General features: G+C 47.9%; 1 long non-coding RNA gene across 1 annotated transcript; it reads right to left on the bottom strand.

The window, feature by feature from the left end:
* Positions 1-7,285: 7,285 nt before the first annotated feature.
* LOC310699372 lies at positions 7,286-13,924 on the bottom strand. Its single transcript, XR_014522056.1, has 3 exons — positions 13,724-13,924; positions 13,128-13,208; positions 7,286-8,579 (listed from the first exon to the last, which is right to left on the bottom strand). It is a non-coding gene; the product is annotated as an uncharacterized lncRNA (long non-coding RNA).
* Between the last annotated feature and the right edge of the window lie 6,776 nt (positions 13,925-20,700).

Genomic DNA, 20,700 nt, shown 5'->3' with positions numbered 1-20,700 from the left:
GCCACTACCGAGAAGGCCCTCTGCCTGGTTCCCTGTAACTTCGCTTCTCGCATTGAGGGAACCGCCAGGAGGCCCTTGGAGGAGGACCTCAGTTTCCAGGCAGAACAATGGGGGTGGAGATGTGCTTTTTGGGAGAGGCACCTGTGTTTCTGAGTATCTCAATGGAGGTGTCAGAGTCTCAGTCTTGTTCTGAGTCACTTTCAATCAATCTCACATGGGGAATATGCTTGGAGGCACAGCTCAGCTGACCATTTGTGAGCTGGAGGTCCCACATTCACCCTGCCTGTTGAAAGTAAGCCAGGAGATGCTGAGTCCTTTGATAGTTATGCATGCACGCTCTGTTAGTACTTACCGTATTTTCCGCTCTATAAGACGCACCCAAGCAAAGGACGCACCTAGTTTTTAGAGGAGGAAAACAAGTAAAAAATATTCTGAATCAAATCAGTGTTGGGGCTGAAGGGGGAAGCCTGGGGTTTCCCCATAAAGCCCCGGCATCCCCAAGCTAGAACAGCGAGACGTTGCGCAGCACTCCGTCTCTCTGTTCTTTCTTTGGGGACAGCCTTTCAAGCCTCCACAGGGTAGCGGGGTGCCTTCACAGCTAACCCCGAAGCCTTTGGAGCGCAGCATGAGGTCCCGCTGTGCTCCAAAGGCTTCAGGCGGCTATCCCTGAAGCCTGGAGAGCGAGAGGGGTCGGTGCGCACCGACCCCTCTCGCTCTCCAGGCTTCATTGAAAGCAACGCGTAGCCTCCGGAGCGTGGAGGGAGTGCTCCCTCTGCGCTTCGGAGGCTGCACGTTGCTATCGCTGAAGCCAAGGAGCCTGCATTCGCTCCATAGGACGCACAAACATTTCCCCTTCATTTTTGGAGGGGAAAAGGTGCGTCCTATAGAGCAAAAAATATGGTAATTGACATAACGGAATCATCAAATTGGAAGGCAGGGACAAACACGTACCCACTGGTATGAACAGAAAGGACAAATTGTTCTTATACAAATTCAAATACATGTGGGTGTGGACTATAGGCAACCCCCCTCCTGGTGCACATTTAGGAGGGGGTTACGTGCAAGGCACTGTGCGCCTTAGTGAAATCACGCATATTTGGAACACCATTGAAAAAGCCAGCAAACACCCATTACACCTCATTTTGTGATGTTTCTGTGGTGTATTGAACGTGTGTAAATGGGTGTGTGTTTGCCCGTACTCTGGTCTAATTCAAAGCGGGAGGAGGATTAACAGCTCAAATAATGTTCAAATGTGGACACATCCCTAAACTCACAGCAAATCTATGGGTAATTGATTGGGGAAGTTCAGCTATGGGAACCAGCAAGTTCAGCTGGTGCAAAAAGTGGTCACTTACCTTGCTAACAGAGCTGAAGGCCTTGAGAGCCACATCTAGCTGCACATTGCCTCTCCATTGTTGTTAATATGGCTACAGTTCAACACAATGGCTTTGACTCAGGGTATGCCAAATATTCTCTAATTTTGATATTTGACTTGAAACCAGCAGTTTGCTTGCAGTCAAACAAATTACCAGGGGGCAGTGGAAAGACTCTTTCAACAGCGTTCCACTGTTTCGACACTGTTCATTATTGGATTTAAGGAGAGGGCCTTCTCAACAGTGGCACCCTCCCTGTGGAAAGCCCTCCCTTCAAATGTCAAGGAGATAAAGAACTACACAAATTTAAGAAGTCATCTGAAGGCAGCCCTGTATTGGGAAGTTTTTAATGCTTGACTATATGTATATGTACTGTATCTGTATACATTTTCCTGGAAGCCGCCCAGAGTGGCTGGGGAAACCCAGCCAGATGGGTGGGGTATAAGTAATAAAATTACTGTTATTGTTGTTGTTACTGGGATTGGGCTTCTGGCTTCCTGCAGCACCAAGGTTGACAGATGAACTACAAGCCGTCCCATGTGGGACCCACACGGTCTCTAGAAAGCCATGTGACTTCTGAGGGGCCAGTTGACTAATATTAGGGTCTTCTGTCATCTCAGTCTGGGCAAGTTATTGCCAAGGAGGGAGGGTAGCATGTTTTGTTGCTGAGTCTCCAGACTTACCTGAACTGAGACTTCTTCCTGCTTGCCCACCTGTTTACCATGTCTTCACTGGATACTCAACTGTCCTCAGGCCTGCACACCTGATATCCATTGCCTAGATTGGTTCCCTGGCAACAGCTGCTTCTATCTTGGTGCCATTTTCCTTCCTCTAGTAAGCCTCATTTGCCCACACTGCTGTTTAACCTGATTGGCTGTGGTGACCCATGTGATTTTTAGATTTTTTTAAAAAAATGAGTGTTTGTGATGTTATCAGATGAAGCATTCTGACCACATCAGCAAAAGTATGCAAGTCCAGAAAGTGTAACTCAGTGAGATGCACTCAAGTTTACTGTTTGTTAAGTGTTACGTTGTGAAAATTCAGTACAGTGGGAAGTACTTAATTAGTTCCGGAGGTCTGTACTTAACCTGAAACTGTTCTTAACCTGAAGCACCACTTTAGCTAATGGGGACTCCCGCTGCTGCTGCACCGCCACTGCGCGATTTCTGTTCTCATCCTGAAGCAAAGTTCTTAACCTGAAGCACTATTTCTGGGTTAGCGGAGTCTGTTACCTGAAGCGTATGTAACCCGAGGTACCACTGTACAGTAGATTTATAAAAACACACACACACTGTCTATGGCAAAGGCTTTGGATGAGAAATGGGGGGGGGGGAGAGAATGGTGTAGGGAAGAACACTGGTGGAACAATATGAGTATGTCAGCATGGAACAAGTAGAGAAAATCTCCAAAACAGGAGGTGCTTTTAGATGCGCACCAAAACAAACACACCATGAGGCAAGTGGCTTTTGACTCAGCTCTCGTTTCGCGCTATGAAACACGGTGAGTTTCCATATTTTGTGATTCCGGTGTACCTGCTCATTTCAAAACAAAAAAAATGAGGCCATCAAAAAGAGCAGTAAAATACTATAGAAGCTGTCTGTTTTGAGGTTGCTGTGACATGCAGTTTTTCCCCGCTGAGCTGTTTTTATGAAGGAGTAATATGAATATTGCCAAGAGTTGCCTTTTTCCTGTACGTGGATGAAGCTACTAATCGCTCCTGCAGCAAATTGCAGGAGCTCCCAGTGGGCTTGGAACTTGTGCATCTCTGCGCAGGGCAGATATGCGAGATATTGTCACATGTTATACCAGAGCTGCAAAATAGCTGGTTGCAGTTGATAACATCAGGCTGCCACATTGACCATCACAGAAGAAAGAAGGAAACTCCAAGCTACACATGCTGGGAGTGATTTCTGGAAGTATTCTGAAGCCAGCTTTGAGTTATCTCTGGGGCAAAAAAAGTTCATTTTAGTCCCTGGAAGTGGGGAGTTAATTAGTGATCATCTGTGGGTCACATTTGGCCTGCCGTCTGTCAGTTCCTGACCACAACGCTATACCCTATAATGCCATCTAATCTGAAAGCACCCACATTTACAGTGTCATTCATGTGCCAAGTTGTCTATGGAGCAAAGAAACTCCAGAGAGATGTTTCTAGAGGCTATCTCCCCTGAACAGGTGAGTCTCTAGGAAAAGTAACTCTATAATGCAACAACTTACTTCAGAAGTGATGTAGGAATGCTTATTTGGTCTGTTGGCGCTTCGAATCCCCGCAATGGGGTGAGCTCCCACTGCTCAGTCCCAGCTCCTGCCAACCTAGCAGTTCGAAAGCACACCAGTGCAAGTAGATAAATAGGTACGGCTCCGGCGGGAAGGTAAACGGCGTTTCCGTGCGCTGCTCTGGTTCGCCAGAAGCGGCTTAGTCATTCTGGCCACGTGACCCGGAAGCTGTACGCCGGCTCCCTTGGCCAATAAAGCGAGATGAGCGCCGCAACCCCAGAGTCGTCCACGACTGGACCTAACGGTCAGGGGTCCCTTTACCTTTACCATCAAACCAAAAATATAAAACTTGAGTTTTGTATTTAGGGTTGTCCCTCCAAACATGTTTGAAAAGACCCCATGATAAAGGGGGTCCTCGACATTAGCGGGCCCACATCCATTTGAAGTGAAAACAATAGGCAGATACTTTGCTCCCTGAGTGGAAGCAGCAGATAGTGCCCTCTCAAGTCAAAGTGCATAATTCAGAAGGGAGGGATCGGAGGAAGTCAATTAACAATGTAAGAGAAATTGGGTTTTTAAGGGATATGTGTTTAAGATGTCTTCTTTTGTTTTTGTTTTTTAGTATTGTATTGTGTTTTATTTTGTGTGGGGTTTTTTTCTTTTTTCTATGTTATATTTGTTAGAATTGTGGAAAATTTAATAAAAGATCTTGGGGGGGAAAGTTATTTTATATTTCTAGAAAAAGAGGTGCCAGAACTCACCCTGTATACCTCCCTTGTTCTCTTATAATGGCAATGGCATCCACCTGAGAGCTGTCGGAACTGAGTTCTGGTGAGTTCCAGCTGAAAAAAAAGCCATATATCTATATCTGTCTATCTTTCTATAGCTCTCATTTTACCCACCACTTCGGCAAATAAAAAAGGCTTGTAGGACTGCTTACATACAGCTCTCCCTGCCTCTCAGCAGTTAAAACACAATAATAATAAATTAGTTAACAATGCAACCCTTTCAGGACACCCAGAATCAACTGCCCTGAGGTGACCGCCTTGCTCTGCCTAATGGCAAGACTGAAGCTGGCAGGCAGTGATTTTAATTCCCCACAAAACCCTGGAGTGTCTGATATAAAGTCACTACAGGGAATTGTGGGGAATTAGGATGGCAGTCTGCTGCTGTCGCCAATGTATCATGGGCAGTGCCAGATGGGGGTCATGGGGCAACCCCTCACCCAAACAAGGAACTCCCCCCCCCACTTGCCTCCCCTTTGTGGTCAGTAGCATATAGTGTTATTTTTCTTTCTGAAATCTTAACATGTGGGATACAACTCACCCACCTAGAAATTAGGGCTGGGCGATATATTGTCCAAAAACCGGTTTGAAGTCCATAGTGTGATATCAGTTTCATCGTTTCTGACCTGGCAATGTATCACAAATCATGATGTGTGTTATGGCTGGGCGATACATACGTATTGACTCAAACTGGTTTCAAGTCCATAACTGGTTTCATAATTTTTGACCTGACAATACAGTGGTACCTCGCAAGACAAATGCCTCGCAAGACAAAAAACGTGCAAGACGAAAGAGTTTTCCGTTTTTTGAGTCGTTCCGCAAGACGAATTTCCCTATGGGCTTGCTTCGCAAGACGAAACGTCTTGCGAGTTCTTGCGAGTTTGTTTCCTTTTTCTTAAAGCCGCTAAGCCGTTAATAGCCGCTAAGCTGCTAATAGCCGTGCTTCGCAAGACGAAAAAACCGCAAGACGAAGAGACTCGCGGAACGGATTAATTTCGTCTTGCGAGGCACCACTGTATATTGAAAACTGTGTGTGAGTGTGTGTGTGCTATGCAAAAATCACAATGTGGGGAAACCTGTGAAGCCAACCAATGCCTCTACATAAAGGTAAAGGTACCCCTGCCCGTACGGGCCAGTCTTGACAGACTCTGGGGTTATGCGCTCATCTCACTCTATAGGCCGGGAGCCAGCGCTGTCCACAGACACTTCCGGGTCACGTGGCCAGCGTGACGAAGCTGCTCTGGCAAGCCAGAGCTGCACACAGAAACGCCATTTACCTTCCCGCTAGTAAGCGGTCCCTATTTATCTACTTGTACCCGGGGGTGCTTTCGAACTGCTAGGTTGGCAGGCGCTGGAACTGAGCAACGGGAGCGCACCCGCCGTGGGGATTCGAACCGCTGACCATGCGATCAGCAAGTCCTAGGTGCTGAGGTTTAACCCACAGCGCCACCCGCATCCCTTCAAGGCCTCTACATAGCTCCAGCCTTATTTCTGACATTGTGATATATCAGTATATCGCTGCGTTTAGCTGGTGATATATCACAATGTTGAAAACCAGGTATTGCTGATCCCTACTAGAATTATGAGGGACGCGGGTGGGGCTGTGGGTTAAATCACAGAGCCTAGGACTTGCCGATCAGAAGGTCGGCGGTTCGAATCCCCACTATGGGATGAGCTCCCGTTGCTCGGTCCCTGCTCCTGCCAACCTAGCAGTTTGAAAGCACATTAAAGTGCAAGTAGATAAATAGGTACCGCTCCAGCGGGAAGGTAAAGGGCATTTCCGTGCGCTGCTCTGGTTTGCCAGAAGCACTTAGTCATGCTGGCCACATGACCCAGAAGCTGTATGCCAGCTCCCTCAGGCAATAAAGTGAGATGAGCACTGCAACCACAGAGTCGTCCGCGACTGGACCTAATGGTCAGGGGTCCCTTACTAGAAATATATTTTGTCCCTTCTGTGCCCCGCCTTGCAATTTTTCCCTGGTGTCACCCCTGCACTGCACTATACCCTAAACATTGCTGGAGTGCCTGGCCCCAGCAGTTGCCTCAGGGTGCTGATGCTGGGCCTGTCCAACAGGATTCGCTGGGAAAGCCCTAAGGGCTGGAAGCAGTCAATACCTTCTGCCCAGGGTAGCAGTGCAGCAGTGGTTGCAGGAATATCTGGGGAAGGGGCTTTGAAGTACTTCTGTGATGGCCTGGGATTCGGACTTGGAGGCTGAACCTGAGGAATCCCAGCCTGCACAGGAGTCCCTGCCTCCAGAACCAGCTGAGCCAGGGCTGGGGCTTGAGCCTGAAGGGTCCTCACCTGTGCTGGATCCTCAGGTGCAGGCACCAGCTGAGTCTGCTCTGGCTCCTGAGGTGGTGGAGGACCCATTGCCTGCAGGTGGTCCACTCTCAGCCCCGTCAGAGGAAGCTGAGGTTGCCTCTGGGTCCGGTAACCCTCCAGCCTCTCCTGAGCTGCAGAGGCTCAGGGCAGAGAGGCGGAGGGACCTAAGTTCTCGCAGGAGGAGTGTTCGCCTCCAGGCCAGGGCCGCCCTATGCCTCGGGGCAGATAAAAGCCAGCCAGCCCAGTCCCAGGTTGCGGGAGCAACATTGTGGGTAGCCTGTTCCTGCCTGCACCCTGTCCTGCTCTTCTGTCAGAGTTCCTGACCTCACCCGACTCCCTGCCTTGGACCCCACTTCAGCTTTGATGGGCAGCATCCAACCTCGGACTGGACTCAGACCTCGCCGGACGGTTAACCCTCGGGACCAGCACAACTTCTGCCTACGCCCTTCCCCAGAACCTGCCTTGCCATCACACCTCTGAGCTCAAGGCAAGCTAGGAGCCATGACAGTTTGACACCAGCCCACATTTCCTTGCTGCTATTGAAAGCACCCATACTCTGAAGACAGATGGCTGAACAGAGAGGCTCACAATTTGTTTAATCTCAGGGATTCTCTTAGGTCAGCAGGATAACAAGATTCAGAAAGTATCTTCTCCAGAGCCCGAATATTCTTTGTGGGACTCATCCAAATGACAGCAATGGATCGTCACAATATAAATCTGCTTTTCTGAACTGCTTTGTGAACCGTTCCGGTTGAAAAGCAGTATAAAATTATTATATTATAAAATAAATATGAATAAAAAGAGTGAGGTCATTCCTGTAAGTTTGAGAAGTATTATTACCCCCATGGGGCAGATGGAGATATTAGTTTGCCTAAGGCAATCCACAGAGCTTATAGCTCAGGGGAGATTTGAACAAGGAGTGTTCCCAGTTTGTCCCCTCTCCCTCCCTCTCAATCTCTCTTTCTCTTTAAAGTGCTAGAGTGCAGCATCTGTTATCAGCATATTTTGCTGATTTAATGGAATTTTAACTGGATACTTTACATTAAGTTTGAAATCTATTCTGGCTAGCCCCAAGTGTTTGGAATAAGATGAGTGATAAATGACTATTACATATTAAAATATGATTACTCCTAGTCTAAATGTGCCCGAGCGCAGTAACTATTGCTGTAAAGAGGTAGCTGAACCCGGCGAAGAGGTTTTGAATCTCTGTTAGAGCGTTCTGGAATCCCTTCCATTTACAGACTCCAAGCCAGGAATTTTGGAAAACTTTCCATGCAGCCCAGACTAGAAGTTTAAGAAGCCAGAATAAACTAGGAGGTCTGCCAGAGTCCAGAAGGTTCCACAATGAATTGGCACAGTCCTTTTACCTACCACAAGGGGGCACCGAGCATCCCTTGCCCCCCTCCCCCCCCAAAAAGGGGGCAGTTTAGGACAGGGACGCTTGCAGCATCTGTTTGGCTGCATTGTCTCTTGCAATGGTCCTTTGACGCTCACAAATACTTGTGACGTTGAAATCTGACCACAGTTTCCCCTTCAGGCGAAGTGGGCGTTGCAAAGAGGCCACAGAGACTGGCATCCGGGCAAAGATAACTCCTTCTTAGCTTCACATGAGAAAAGGGGGGAAAATGCCACAAGAGATCTAATGGTCCATCTACTTGGGCATTCATCGGACCCCCCAATGGTGGCTTCATACCTGGAAACTTCAGAGGACCAGTGCACAAGTTAATTCATAGGCATCTTCCGTGCTCATTTTGCAAATGTTAAGCTACAGAAGGCACAATGTTTTTGCATACTTTGAGGGTTAAGAAGAATTCAGCTGCCCTGCAGATTTCCAATTAGGATGCAGCAGCAGGCTCGAGTGAGGCTCACTCTGGGATTCCTCAGCTGGTGGAAGGAAAGCAGAGAGGTTTATGCTTTTTACCTCAAGGTTTACCCTTCTCTCTCCCACATCTCCCCGCTCAATCCCGCAGGCAAGAATATCACAGGAGGGGTGGTGGCGGTGGAGGTCAGCTCGCCGCCGAAGCCCATGAGTTGCAAGCCAGCAAAGTCCCTGGTTCGAGTCTCTGCCATGAACGCTCTGGGTGGTCTTTAAGGCAAGCCGTTATTATCTCAGCCTCAAGATGAAACTAGCTGTGATGGCGGTAGACCCATTTATTTTAACCTATAGCTTGTTGACCATGGGGAGGGATTCTAGCAAAGCAGTGGAGCACATGTTTTTATACAGAAAGTCACTTGAACAATCCCTGGTGTCTCCAGCTAAAAGAGGAAAAAACCAAGTGGAAGGTGATGTGGCGGTGGGTGGGGTGGGGAAACAATTCCTCCTGAAGCCCTAGAGAGAATGATTGCCAGTCAGAGTAGACAATACTGGGCTTGGTGGATAACTAATCTCACCTGGTATAAGGTGCTTTCCTATGTTCCCAAGCCAGCTCTGTCCCAATCATATATTAATGGGGAAAAGGCCTTCAATTGTAAGAGCTACAGGGTTGCTGAACACTCCTCCGTCTGCCAACACTGTGCCCACCAGCACCTCCTTTGGTGTACACAGAAGGTATCAGTAAATGATGTTGTTGTTTAGTCGTTTAGTCGTGTCCGACTCTTCGTGACCCCATGGACCAGAGCACGCCAAGCACCTCTGTCTTCCACTGCCTCCTGCAGTTTGGTCAAACTCATGCTGGTAGCTTCGAGAACACTGTCCAACCATCTCGTCCTCTGTTGTCCCCTTCTCCTTGTGCCCTCCATCTTTCCCAACATCAGGGTCTTTCCAGGGAGTCTTCTCTTCTCATGAGGTGGCCAAAGTATTGGAGTCTCAGCTTCACAATCTGTCCTTCCAGTGAGCACTCAGGGCTCCTTAAGAATGGAGAAGTTTGATCTTCTTGCAGTCCATGGGACTCTCATGAGTCTCCTCCAGCACCGTAATTCAAAAGCATCAATTTTTCTGCGATCAGCCTTCTATATGGTCCAGTTCTCCCTTCCATACATCACTACTGGGGAAACCATAGCTTTTACTATACAGACCTTTGTTGGCAGTCAATAAATATCAGTAAATATCTCCTGAAAATTCCACAGTACATGAGAGACTCATCCTGCTCAACTCATGTTTGTACCGGCTTGGCCTTGCTACAGGCTCCTACAGCCAGTGGCATAGTGTTAAGTTGTAGGTGAACATATCAGACGACACAGCGATTCTTCAGACAGCTCTTGTTTATTCATAGGCCAGAACAGAACTGAACTGAAGGTTTCAGCCAACCAGCTTATACAGTGGTTCCTTGGGTTACAGACGCTTCAGGTTACATACGCTTCAGGTTACAGACTCCGCTAACCCAGAAATAGTACCTCGGGTTAAGAACTTTGCTTCAGGATGAGAACAGAAATCGTGTTCCGGCAGCGTGGCAGCAGCAGGAAGCCCCATTAGCTAAAGTGGTGCTTCAGGTTAAGAACAGTTTCAGGTTAAGAACGGACCTCCGGAATGAATTAAGTACTTAACCCGAGGTACCACTGTATAGAGCTCAACTACAAAGCAACAGTAACCACTTTCTGTAACTATCCAATCACTGAAAGTCACTTTCAATTCCTTATTTGCATATGCGGACCTGAGTGAAAACTATCTACAGTATCCCCCTGCTGGCCCAGGGTGAGAACTTCAGTACATAACACATAGCATGGAGGGGAGAGGCAGGGGGCCATGGCCCTAGGCTCAAATTTCTGAGGGGGTGCAACCTGGTGGGGGCACCTTCTTTCTCCTTGTGGATGGTGAAGGGACGCCCACCCGCACCCTGCCCCTGGGTTGGCAGAGAAGGAGGGAGGGAGGGGTAGGGTGGTGCCATTGCTGCTGCCCACTGCGGAGGAAGGGAGGAAAAGGAAGGTGGGAAAGCACTTCTGGAGCTACGTGCGTTGCCCAGAGCGCCTCACTGCAAGGCAGAAGGGCAAGGCAGCATAGTGGCGTTCCTGGCTTCACGTTTCTCTGCCTTATGTCTGCTCCTAAGTTGGAGCTAGTTTGCCGGAAGATACTCCCTTGATTAGATGCTGGACAGCAAAGGGACTGACTGCTGCTCAGTCCACCCCGGGCAGCGGCAACCCATGCTACGCCCCTGCCTACAGCAGACATTTTGTATTATGGTACATCTCCACTGTCTCAAATTCCAAATATGCCTGCTGGCCCCTAAAGGCTGGTGACTTCTGCTCTGACAGATCACTCCCCTACAATCAAATGCTTCTCCTGCCCCCAAACTCCAATTTATTTGGGTTCCAATACCAAAAAATGAGCCCAGCTGAAAGAGAAATGCCCAGAGATACAGACTGTGGGGAAGAAAGTTATTTCAGTTTACCTGCATATTTTTTTGTTCATTAAATCAACCCCAGCCATGGACACATGGCTGAAATTACCTTCTGGGTGCAGGTATTGCTAAGGAATCTGAAGTGGGACAACAGGTTAATTACCGTGCTCATATTTGCCTCCACTTATGCTCTCCTATTTTATACGTACACAAAGCAAATATTGCAAAAGCGCTGTTGTCTCCAGAGTACTCTCTATCCTTCTCTCTCTCTCAACTCCAAAGAAAGCCAAACTTAGGATAGAGGAGAAATTCTATTCAATTTGCACTTAATAATGAGGCTATCCAGGGCCTTTTTTTCAGCCATGACTCAGTTTGGGCACCTCTCAGAGGGGCACCTTTGTCATTACAGTGGTACCTTGGGTTATATACGCTTCAGGTTACAGACTCCGCTAACCCAGAAACAGTGCTTCAGGTTAAGAACTTTGCTTCAGGATGAGAACAGAAATTGTGCTCTGGCGGCGCGGCGGCAGCAGGAGGCCCCATTAGCTAAAGTGGTGCTTCAGGTTAAGAACAGTTTCAGGTTAAGTACGGACCTCTGGAATGAATTAAGTACTTAACCTGAGGTACCACTGTATAAGAGAATGAGTAAGGTGCACATGGTGAGTTCCGGCACCTCTTTTTCTAGGAAAATAGGACCACAGCTACCTAATGTTCCCTTTCTGAAACAATATGCAAAATATGAAGCGTGGCCATCCCTCATAATAAGCCCATCTCTGTATTTTGAAATGCCATTCTCTAGCCAAGTGTACAGAAATGTGTGCATTTTCAAAAAATATGTACAGTACAGTAGGCAAAATTGCCTACGGGCATGTGTGTATTAGTATAAATTTGCACAAAAATGCTCTTGAGTACTTTAAACAAAAATGTCAAACTGATATTTAACAGTAAGATATTTAACAGTAAGAGCTGTTCGACAGTGGAATTTGCTGCCAAGGAGTGTGGTGGAGTCTCCTACTTTGGAGGTCTTTAAGCAGAGGCTTGACAACCATATGTCAGGAGTGCTCTGATGGTGTTTCCTGCTTGGCAGGGGGTTGGACTCGATGGCCCTTGTGGTCTCTTCCAACTCTATGATTCTATGATATGGAAATGTAGAGAACGGAAGTTAAAATGGGAAATATGAGAAACTGAGAGAAAATGAAATTGACAGATTCACTCATCAGTACCCCAAACACAGGTCATCCTGGCCCTAGAACTTTTCACTGGTCAGGGTAGTGAGCCACAAGCAGTGTTGTATTCCAGCCTCCATTTAGTCTCTTGGTAGAGCGGATGGGATGGCCTGCTACTTTTTACTGGCGCACCTCCCTCTGAGCTCAGCCTCTAGCAAAGGTTTCCTTAGAGCTGCTCCACCTCCCTCTCTTTCCCCCAAACTCTTGTTCATGGGTAGTCAAACTAAGGCCCAGGGGCCGGATCCGGCCCAATTGCCTTCTAAATCCAACCCGCGAACAGTCCAGGAATCAGCGTGTTTTTACATGAGTAGAATGTGTCCTTTTATTTAAGATGCACCTCTGGGTTATTTGTGGGACCTGCCTGGTGTTTTTACATGAGTAGAATGTGTCCTCTTATTTAAAAGGCATCTCTGGGTTATTTGTGGGGCATAGGAATTCGTTCATTTTCCCCCCCTTCAAAATATAATCCGGCCCCCCACAAGGTCTGAGGGACAGTGGACCGGCCCCCTGCTGAAAAAGTTTGCTGACTCTTTTGTTAGACTGAGCAGAAGAGTTTCATGGCAAGGAGGGGTGGGCGGTGGGGACTGATTCGTCTTTTTTTTTATTTTTAATAGCAGCAGATATTGCAGCAAGCTGGGTCCATTGCCGGGAGCCTCCCAGGTAATGAATGGGTAATAGGATTACCTGGGCGATCCCAGGGGGATGCTGCCACCTGCAGAAACTCCATCTGTTTATATTTGTTAGTCTTGCAGTCCTGACAGGGCCGAGGTCGTTGGAGGGGCCTGACCCAATCAACAATCAACAGAAAGGGAGATGGGTTTCATATTACAGATGTGGCCTGAGGCCTTGGACTCCCTGCCTCCACCAATGAAGTGGGACAGGGGGAGATGATGAGAGAAAGATGGATTTGACCGGCCTCCAAAGGACCGTACCTAGTGGAGTAATGTTGACTTGAGGTGTGTGTTGGGGGGAGACAGCTTCCTCTTTGGCTATCCAGTCAATGTGGAGTTTGTCTTGGTAGAAATTATTTATTTTAGTTCATTAGCTCTCCCCAACATTTCTCCGATGAAAATAGGGACGTCTTATTATAACCTCACCCATCTGACTGGGTTGCCCCAGGCACTCTGGGCAGCTTCCAACATATATAAAACATAATAAAACATTAATTTTTTTAAATAAAAAAAAACCTTCGCTTTGGATGTCTTCTTAAGATTGCAAAGTTACTTGTCTCCTTGGCTCGTGGGTCGCGTAACTCCATACCCTCCAACATTTCTATGATAAGAGGGGCGTACTAAGGAAAAGCGGGACATTCCATGATCAAATAAAAAACCGGGGTGGCTTCTGTTAATCTGGGACTGTCCCTGGAAAATAGGGGAGTCCGCATTCTTAAGCTTCTACTTTCCACAACTCTACGCCATTTGCGTAGAATGCCATTTGCAGGTTTCAATAGAGTGAATTGGGCTGAGGAAGTCCTTTCAGAAGGAAGGGAAAGGCTGCCAGACACATAACAATGATGTCAAAAATATACTTTGTAGAAACGCCATCCTCCATCCCTGAACTGCAGCAGTCTTACGTGAGTTGGTTCTGGGTAGATTAGCAGAGACAGATTAGTACAGAAGACCAAGGGAAGAAGTGATGGTCTTTGATGTCTGTCCATTGTAGATTGTCCTATGTGGGCTGGCTGAGGGCAGGTTGAGGTTGGTGGGGCAGTCCCTCCTTTGTCATAATGGACCAGTCTCCTCTGCTGGTCACAAACAGTTGCCTTGGGAACAGGGTAGAGCACCATAGAGATGAAGCGCTAGAGTGGCTCCTCATCCACCTTGTGTGGTTCTGGTCTGCAGGTGGTAGCTTTCAGGTGGAAATTTAAGGACTGCTTGTCACTCTGGCCTCCTGCGTAAAATTTACATGTATGATAAGTAACCTTTCAAAAATAATGTTAGTTGTTGGTCCAAATTATAAGACGATCGCTGTTGATCATCCAAATGAGCCTTTAGGTAACCTGTTTCAAACCGGGCAGAAAATTTGGTTACTCCTGAGATGAGACGGGCACCCGTGAACTGAACTTGCCTGTCCATACGCCATCCAATTGTAACTTTAAGCCAAGATGCCTGTCCTCTCCAAACACATCAGAGCCACCTCCACAGCTCTAACTGGATTAGATCATTCCCAGAAGCCAGCCCACTTTGCTCAGACCCCTTCTATAAACAGCTCACTTCAGACTTTCTTCATTTTTCCAAATCGAATTTATTTCAGGCACATTTGAAGTCATTGTGCCAGCTTGTGATTTCATTAGCCGGGCCCATGGCCTGCGGGTTGGAAAGGCCTGTCGGCTCGATGGAGATCTATCGTCCAATATCGGCCCAAGGAGCCATAAAGGCAGGTTCCCAGCAGAGAGATTATGTAGGGGGGGAACAATCTACTCCTGGCTTTTACGTTGTGTGTGATGGATTAGCATATAAATCTCCACATCACACCACACATCAGGAACAGGGGTGGTGGTAGAAGCAGCTATCTGGTTCAGGCCAACTCTTGAAACCCAGAGTGCTTTTTGAGGCTGCTTGCCAGGTTCTCGCCCAAACAGGGAAAAGTCAGCATCAGATTCTGCGACAGTCTCCAAAGAGATCAGCTTGCAAAGAAGGAGATTATCACACTTGTCCTCGTTCATATCCTGTTACTGGGCTCCAGGAACGATAAAACTCCAAAATAGCCTCTTTTGAATGCTTCCTGCATCTTACTCTTCTCTCTGGAACATCTTCCTTTGTCCCCCCCCCCCAAACACACAGTGAAAATACCCTCAGCATGAGCCTTGCAAGTCCTTTTGGCCACCAAAGTTAGGCTCAGCAACCAGCATTGTTGGGCACCTGTCAAAGCCCATGCTTTGCCAAGGGTGCACTGCTGGCACTCCCTGTTCCTGCCACTGCTCCTCTCACCACTGCCACCTGCTGGCCTCTGGTCCAAAGAGTGTGTTTGAAATCCGCTCGGAGTCAAGAGTGGATTTCATGCTCTTTCTTCAGCTCATAGGGGTGAGGAGGAATGGACGTTCCCCCAGAATGTCTGCTTTATATACTTTATTTACACAGTGGGCCCCAAGTGATTGGCTAATTCCAGGATTCACCTGTAGGCCAATCAGCTTGCGGATTCACTTCCACCTGGAGCTGGATTGGGTGGCTCCTGTGGACCAATCAGACTGCTGCATTCTGGACCCTATTGTTCTAGGACCAATCAGACTGCTGCATTCTGAATCCTATTGTTCTAGGACCAATCAGACTGCTGCATTCTGAATCCTATTGTTCTAGGACCAATCAGACTGCTGCATTCTGAATCCTATTGTTCTAGGACCAATCAGATTGCTGCATTCTGAATCCTATTGTTGTAGGACCAATCAGACTGCTGCATTCTGAATCCTATTGTTGTAGGACCAATCAGACTGCTGCCTTTTGGATCCTATTCAACTCAGTACATAACAGCGTTCAAGCAAGAAAAGCAAGTGAGAAGAGGCAACGTCTGCCACCACATGGTCGCTTGCCTGCCCTTTCCATCGGGGTGTCATAGGAAGTAGCCAATGCTGGGGAGGAGGGATGCCTACAAAGGGCATCTTGCCCTGAAGCCCCACAAAAACCTGCAGCCAACACTGCCGGCCAAGCCTTTTCCAGACTAGCTACCACTGGGAAGATCCTTTCCTCATGTTGTACATGGCAGGCCTAATGCAACAGGAGTGTTCGGTGCAGGAATCATGTCCATGGAGAGTCTTGAAGTTGCGATGAGAGGGCTGAGATTCAGCCGTTACCTACTTTCTGGTCAAAGAGGGACAAGCAGGGAGACCAGATACACCAGTCCAACGGGTCATATCTCCCACTTCTTCTATGGAAGACCAATCTATCAATGCGATCTCAGCCTCAGTGGCCTGGAGTTTTGATAAGCATCCCAGAATAAGGTCACCATATGTTCCACCATGCTCACCATGTGTTCCATGTGGTATTTGCTAAAAAAACACACAAAACAACTGTAGTGAGGAGAGACACGCTTCTCCAAACAATTAGAGACATTGAGTGGATATCTACTAGAAGTTTGAAAGTAAATCTGCTGCACTGCCAGCTAAGCTAAGCAATTGCCGCACAATGCCTAATGATAGGGCCGGGCCTGCTTTTTCAAGGATTGTTTCCCATGTTCAGACTGAAGCAGGAATTCAGATACCTTCAGAATTACCCTTGTGGCATTTTCGCAAGTTTCTGAAAGGGCTTATAAGCCTGACTCATTATGTTTCTGCACATGTGTGAACAGTGTTAACAAAATCTGGGGGGAAAGCTATTTTAACTATCTAATCAGATAATCCATTTCCAGAAGTGCCTTTTGATACACTTCTCTGGCGACAAAATCACGTTTAGATGGCTGAAAGTGTTTTGACAAGAACCCTGGCTTCCCGTGGTGTGTACACATACTTATTTCATTTTGATCCTCTGCTACCTCTGGCCAAACAGATTGGGCAGGTTTTTGAAACAATACGGAAACCTGCCCAACAAGTTTCAACAGAGGCAGAAGTGTAAGTGAGCAGGAACCTTTTCCCTTCCAAGCCCTTTTTCAGCTATTGGCAGGAAAAATGACTGCTGTCTCTTAGGCTGAACTTCAGTTTGACCAGAGAGGGAATATTATGCCTTGCCCTCTCTATACCCAGGCTTGGGTACCACTTGCATAGCCAAGCTCTTTGCTTGTCAGGATCCAGCCATGGAGACTTGACAGACATTGAAGCACCTAGATTAGAAGGAAGCAGGCGAGGAAGGAAAAAGCGAGTTGGGAGAAACTTGCCTGCGCTGATACAGCTTAATCAAGCTTGTGCTGACCCGCAGCACGAAGATGTGGGCCAGCTTCCCTGCAATGCCAGGGTTTTCTTAACTTTTTGGACTCATACGTGCGCCAGGGAATGGAGCGGGGCGGGTGGGGGGGGGCGGGAGCAAGGGGGAAAGTTTGGTGCCAACTCACCACTCCACACAGATCTTCTCTGCAGTTCAAACCACTTGCAGATGTGACAAGGAGAGAGGAGATGGGGGGGAGAAAAGCTGCAACATCTGGAAAAGTTTGGGGAAGGGACAAGCAGGGGGCTTAAAGGAGTGGGTCCTCATAAGCGTGGAGCAGGAATGAGCCCTCTCCACCCAGCCCCTTCATAGACTGCGAAATTGTTTCATTTTGCACAGGCCCAACATCATCTGAACTACATTCCTGACTCTTTGAGACGTCGGGCTGTCATTTTAGAACTGAGATAAAGTACCTGTGGACCTCTGTTGATGCACCCCAACTTCCTTGTTGCCCCTTCTCCTCACTGTCCAATTCCACAGCAGTAATGTCACTGCTGGAACACGGGTGGTGCTGTGGGTTAAACCACAGAGCCTAGGACTTGCCGATCAGAAGGTCGGCGGTTCGAATCCCCGCGACGGGGTGAGCTCCCATTGCTCGGTCCCTGCTCCTGCCAACCTAGCCATTTGAAAGCACGTCAAAGTGCAAGTAGATAAATAGGTACCGCTCTGGAGGGAAGGTAAACGGCGTTTCCGTGCGCTGCTCTGGTTCGCTAGAAGCAGCTTAGTCATGTTGGCCACATGACCCGGAAGCTGTACGCCGGCTCCCTCGGCCAATAAAGCGAGATGAGTGCTGCAACCCCAGAGTCGGCCACGACTGGACCTGATGGTCAGGGGTCCCTTTACCCTTTATCGTCACTGCTGGGAAGCTAGATCCACTGTGCCATCTCTCCCTGCCACCCATGCCTGATCTGAGAGAGAGATGTCCTATACAATAGTGAGCTATAGTGCTGGTCCAAAACATTTTGAGGCCTTGGATAGCACAGCAAACACAATACAGTGGTACCTCAGGTTAAGAACTTAATTCATTCTGGAGGTCCATTCTTAACCTGAACTGTTCTTGACCTGAGACACCACTTTAGCTAATGGGGCCTTCCAATGCCACTACACTGCCACACACTTTCTGTTCTCACCCTGAAGCAAAGTTCTTAACCCAAGGTACTATTTCTGGGTTAGCGGAGTTTGTAACCTGAAGTGTCTGTAACCTGAAGCGTCTGTAATCCGAGGTACCACTGCACCCCCAAGTCAAGCTGTACCATACTCCCACAAGCACCTCTTTAATAACTAATATGCTGCAACCATTTTATTGCACCCTAAATCAGCTTCCTGAGTTGGCCCCACTGCCTAATGGTAGGGGTGGTCCTAAGGTCTGTCTTGTCCTGCCTGTTGTGTGGGGCGATGGCAGCTCTCCCTCATCTTGGTGAGTGTCTTTTCTCGGCTACCTGAGATTCCTCTTAGTGGAAATATCAGAAACTGTAACGGCATCCTTAAATAACATACCCTCCAGCATTTCTCAGATGAAAACAGGGACTTCCTATCCATACCCTCCAACATTTCCCCGATCAAAATAGGGACGTCCAAAGGAAAAGCGGGACATTACAGGATCAAATCAGAAACTGGGACGGCTTCTGTAAATCCGGGACTGTCCCTGGAAAATAGGGACACTTAGGCTCTGAAATAGGCGTGCTCATTTAGCTCTCCTGCTGAGCTACATTACTTCTCTTATTCATATTATTATTATAGAATTTATATACTCCACTATACCTGGGGGTCCCAGGTTGGTTCACAGAATAAATTCAAGATATAAAACCACAAAATACATCATAAAAATAAAAACAACAACACAATAGCCCCACCTGAGGGGGGACGACACATTTTAAAAGGGCATAGGGTGTGAATCAGATCAACCAAAGGCCTGGTTAAAAAGGAACGTTTTTGCCTGGCACCTAAAGGTGTATAATGAAAGTGCCAGACGAACTCCCTGGGGAGAGCAGTCCACAGATGGGGAGCCACTGCAGAGAAGGCCCCGTTCTCGTGTTGCCACCCTCCGGACCTCTTGAGGAGGAAGCACACGAAGAAGGGCCTCAGAAGGTGATCTCAGGGTCCGGGTAGGTTTACATGGAAAGAGGTGGTCCTTGAGGTATTGCGGTCCTGAGCCGTTTATCTTATTTGAGGATGTCATTGCTTAAACTTCATCCAGCCTTCTACTTGGCAAAATATACCGTGTAACAGGTACTAGCCATGATGGCGATGTTCAGCCTCACTGTCAGAGGCAACTCTGAATACAAGTTGCTGAAAATCACAGGTGTGTGAAGAGCTGTTACGCTCCTTCTGGGGTGGGGCTTCCCAGGATGTTGGACTGGTCGGATCCAGCAGGGCTATTATGTGCCCCACCAAGCTTTTAGGGGCACCCAAAAACCCTGGAACCAGGCCTGGAGAAATAATCCACACAGCGTTCTAGGCTGGGGACCAAAATACACTCCACCAGGCAGGGTCAGTGAGGTAAAGCTCTGAGTTACTAGACATTTTCTTGCCAGTAAAGCGAAAGCCCTCAGGGGAAGTCCAGGGAACCCACTTGGCTGCCTTTAATTAAATACTCAGTTGCAATGCTAAGGCAATAGGGAGCACTGAATGTGCATACATTTCAATGAATTAATCTCTGTGTTAAGAGAACCAGGCAGAAACCTACTGAACAGAGCAGTGGACTGAGTGGCTCTGGTAAAGAGCTGCTGGGTTGGCTGAATGGGGCACAAATCCGTCCAAAGATCCAAATTCTACGGTCAAGAGAATGAACGTTTGGGTCAAAATCTGATAAGGCACTTTTGCAGCAACACATTGAGCTGTGGCAAATAAGTGGTCCTATCACATCATGCCTTCACTGGCTGCCAGCAAAATGTCCAAAACTGAAGTTGACCTAAAGTTTATATTAGGCTGCCAGCCAAGCAGAAGGCTAGACTGTTGGGGGAAGCGCAATTGAGGCCTGGGGAATCTTATAGCAGTGGGGAGCTCATTGCTTTTCAGACTTTTTGTTGAGGTGTTAGATTTGGAGGGCGCAGAGGGCCTGCGCAATATGAAAATGAACAAGAGGGAATGTATTTAAGAGAAGTGAGAATTAGGGAATAGGTATCTTGCCTCTCTCCTGCCAACCTAGCAGTTCGAAAGCACGTCAAAGTGCAAGTAGATAAATAGGTACCGCTCTGGCGGGAAGGTAAACGGTGTTTCCGTGCGCTGCTCTGGTTCACCAGAAGCGGCTTAGTCATGCTGGCCACGTGACCCGGAAGCTGTACGCCGGCTCCCTCGGCCTATAGAGCGAGATGAGAGCCGCAACCCCAGAGTCAGTCACAACTGGACCTAATGGTCAGGGGTCCCTTTACCCGTGCACTTCCCCCCCCCCCCCAGATGTAGTTGGGCTGCAACTCCTGCTACCTCTGACCATTGCTGGGGGGTTTGGGGGGGAGTTTTAGTCCAAGACCTTCTGGAGAGCCACAGATTCCCATCCCGTTTTAAGTGGAAATGAAAGACCATTACACAACTCCGAGCTATATGTGGCTATAGAGTGCTGCTTTGTGCTCCATGTGTGTTTGCTATGATCTTGGGCCTTTGGGTCGCTATGATTCTGCTTGCCATGGCTCAGACAAGCATATATTATATTATATTA

The sequence above is a fragment of the Podarcis liolepis genome (genome assembly GCF_965112155.1).
Source record: "Podarcis liolepis genome assembly, chromosome: 2".
In the NCBI taxonomy this organism is placed as follows: Eukaryota; Metazoa; Chordata; class Lepidosauria; order Squamata; family Lacertidae; genus Podarcis; species Podarcis liolepis.
This window is presented reverse-complemented; position numbering and strand designations above follow the sequence as displayed.